The sequence below is a fragment of the Chinchilla lanigera genome, unplaced genomic scaffold (assembly GCF_000276665.1).
Source record: "Chinchilla lanigera isolate Chin_1 unplaced genomic scaffold, ChiLan1.0 scaffold00090, whole genome shotgun sequence".
Lineage (NCBI taxonomy): Eukaryota > Metazoa > Chordata > Mammalia > Rodentia > Chinchillidae > Chinchilla > Chinchilla lanigera.
This window is the reverse complement of record NW_004955491.1, coordinates 5,542,719-5,546,190: the sequence shown is the minus strand read 5'-3', so window position 1 is coordinate 5,546,190 and position 3,472 is coordinate 5,542,719. Positions and strand designations below refer to the sequence as shown.

At 58.0% G+C, this 3,472-nt stretch overlaps 1 protein-coding gene across 1 annotated transcript in view; it reads right to left on the bottom strand.

Moving 5' to 3' along the window:
• Positions 1-94, bottom strand: part of Agap3 (ArfGAP with GTPase domain, ankyrin repeat and PH domain 3) — a gene marked incomplete in the record, with an annotated part of 27,770 nt that extends 27,676 nt beyond the window's left edge. The window contains 1 exon segment of the mRNA XM_013504620.1: positions 1-94.
• Positions 95-3,472: the final 3,378 nt, after the last annotated feature.

The window sequence follows — 3,472 nt, the reverse complement described above, 5'->3', positions numbered from 1 at the left end:
CGGGGCTGGGGCCCGGGCCGGGGCCGCGGCCGGGGCGCACGGACCTCCGGCCTCTGGGCGCCTGGTGTGAGCCCAACCGAGTCCCTCGACTCCTCCACCCCACCGCAGCCGGCAAGCCCAGACCTGGAGGGGCCAGGAGCCAGCCCAGCCCGAGAGAGAGGCGGCAAGTCTGGCCTGGAACACCAGGGAACGGTGGCGCACGGGCCGGCCTGCTGGGGCAGCCCGGGGAGCCCTCAGAAAACAGGAAATTCCTGCCCAGGGCTCCTCCTAAGACTGGGCAGGTAGGTGAGGTGCTGTCATTTAAGAGCATGCCAAATAAATAACAGTCCTGGAGCACACCACAGAGCGGGCACCATTTTGGCCCCTCTCTGAAGGAAGAGCAGTCAGAAGGGCCGTGGGCGCCAAGGCCAGATTTACTAGGACTCCGGAGGCAAGGCTTGGACCATCGCTGGGCATCTGTAAAGTGGGGAGTTTGATCAAGGTGATCCTATCTCAGGATTTGGCCCACATACTCTGAGGCTGAGAGTTACTGGATGCTACAGCGGCTGCTAAGGGCCAAGGGTGTCTCTTTCTTTGGAGATTAGAAGGCCCTGAGGGTACTCATCTGCCCGGTTTGGGTTAAGTATCATTCCAAGACTAGTAGAAAAATCCACAGATAACCTCCAGGTCTGGACCAAGCTCTGGGCAGGTCACACTGCTGAGGTCTCTGGTGGCTGCCCCACTGCTTGCTGGGCCTCTCCTCCCGTCAGGGTGATGGCGGTGAGGTGGCCACAACACCAGCCAGGGCCTGACACCGCAGGGAAACACTTCCCACTCCGATGCTACCTGGGTTCACGGGAGTGGGCAACATCACACACCACAAAATCCAGCCTCCCCCAGAACAGGTCAGGACTGTATGCTGCACTCGAGCTGGTACTGTCCACATCCCTCTCCCAGGCCCCAGAGAGCTGGCTTTTTGGGTCCCACAGAGTGCAGGAATGCATGCAGTCTTCCACACGAATGGATCAGGAGAAACCAGTTTAGGCAGCAGCAAGGGATGAGGGGCTTGGGTCCCGGAAAGAGATCTTGCTCCCAGGGTTTCTTCCACCCCAGTCAAACCAACTCCCAGAGTCCTTTGCAGCTTTAGCATTCCAGGTCCCCTCAGAGGCAGCAGGAGATAAACCTACATTCCTGAGGGGGCTGGGGTTGGGGGGGATGCCTGGGAAGGCAGGGACCGCCCCAACCTAGGTGCTTGCAGACTTCTAAGGGCTGGAAACTCCCAAGTCCCGGGCTGGATCTCCAGGGCCTTTTGCCTTTTCACAGGACTAGTTATTACCAGTGTTGAGGCTGACAACTTCCTCCTGTCCAGGATGCCTCCTCCCCAGTAATAGACGCCTCCAGAGGAGTCTTTCCCAGGGTCCTCAGGCACGCACAGAGACAAGAACCCAACCCGGAACTCAACTCATATTTTCCAAGTAGAAGCCAGCCAATCTCCCTGAGCTACAGAAAAAACTGCTTTGACTTTGCTATCTGCATTTGTCTGTCTTCTGTTTATTCCTCAAAAGAATAAAGCTGCCCAACCGGACATGGTGAAGCACGCCTGTAATCCCAGCACCCCGGGAGGCTGAAGTAAAAGAACCACAAGTTTAAACCCAGCATGGGCAACTTAGCGAGACCTTGTCTCTCAAAATTAAAAAAGATCAGGAGGCATAGCTCAGTGCAAAGGCCCTGGGTTCAATACTTAGTATTGAAAGACAGAGAGAGACAGAGGAGAGTGAGAGAGAGAGGAGGCCCTAGTTTCACAGTGCTAATCACAAAAACCTGCACACGCACGTTCGCGTGCACACACACATACGCAGGACCAGTGAGGGCAGGCAGCAGTGCTCAATCCCCAAAAGATAGTGTCATTAAATCTCAGAGGACCGGGGGCCCAGGTGGCCCTGCGCCTGCAGAATCTGTCCAGGCAGGGGCAGTGGCAAGCACACGCCTGTTTTGTGTGGGGTGGGCCCCAGGCCAGAGACAACGTTGCTCTGCTGTGTCTGATGAGACCCGGCTGCAAAATTCCACACAGCCCGAACCGCCTTGGCCCCAGCACAGAAGGCAGGCCCCACAAGCTCCAGGCTGGGGATTCCTACAGCAGACAGGGACGAAAATCCCAAAGAACTAGGCTAACTGAGAAGTACCAACCAAGCACACCTCCTCCTAGGGCCCAGAGGGCTCTGTGGATGTTTCTCTTTCCAGGGGGTTCAGAGGACGCTCTCCGGATGTACACACAGGCACATCCACAGAGGGCCCCCTGGGTGGTGGTCGGGGGACAGGGACATCGAAGAGGGTCCTATCGTGACAAAGCAGGCAGGGCAGCCTGGCCGCAGGTGCTCGCCCAGTGTCTGCTGGCCGATCCACTGACAAGTCCTGGGCTGTGCCTGGTGTGGCCACACAGCGCACAGGAAGCTGGCAGCCGGATGAGGAAGGACCAGCTTTCTTTGGAGGCTGAAGCCGGAGGCTGGCTCCACAGAGAAAGGCACAGGATTCCTCAGCGGTCTGCGGTTCCAGAGCTAGGCTGCCTCCAAGATGCATCAGTCTCTCCTTGCCCACAAGGTGGCAGCAAAACATCTTCCTGCAGCGCCCCACGCACTGGAAATGGGGGTGCACTGGCAGGGGCTCCCTAACTCCCCTGGCCACGCCGCCTGTCATGGAGTCCAGGAGACAGCAAGAGGCACCCCAAGCTCCCGAGGCCGAAGCGGACTGCAGGCCCTGTCCCCGGGCTCAGGTTCCCAGGTGGGTGGGCAAGGGATCAAGGGGAAGACAGGAGTCCTAGGGCTGGCCCTCTGCAGGCAGCCTGAGGGCACAGCTTGAAAGAGGACATGGCCCTCCTCCTCATCAGCCGGGATTCACCTGTAAATTCTCAGCCTACTTCCACCCAGGGCGTTCCTCCGCCCTCCACAGGGCCCGCAGCTGCTCCGTCATTGCACGAGCCCAATTCTAGCAGGGTCACCTTGTCCCCTTCCTTGTCCAAGGTGAGCTATCACCCTCTCTTGCCCTGCCTGAGCCACCACTCCAGCCTCCTCTCTCCCTGCTCCACCCTGCCGGTTATGCTGGCCACTGGGAGCCCTGGAGGCAGATGTGCCTTTTAAAACCATGACCCCAGCCGGGCATGGTGGCGCACGCCTGTAATCCCAGCACTTGGGAAGCCGAGGCAGGGAGATGGCTGTGAGTTTAAGGCCAGACTGTAACATATAGGAGACCCAGTCCCCCCAAAAATAAAAAAGTTAAAAAAAAAAGTTAAAAAATGAAGGGTACTATGTGTGCTGCCCCTGGGCCTGCTACAGGGTCAGGTACTGGTCACTATTCCTTTCCAACCTGGCAAGGAGGTAGAGATGGTGGCAGCAGACCTCACAGCCCAGGCTGGGCTCTAACTCTCCATCCTCCTGCCTCAGCCTCCTGAGTGCTGGCATTCCAGGTGTGTGGGCTGAATGGGTTTTTTAAATGCATT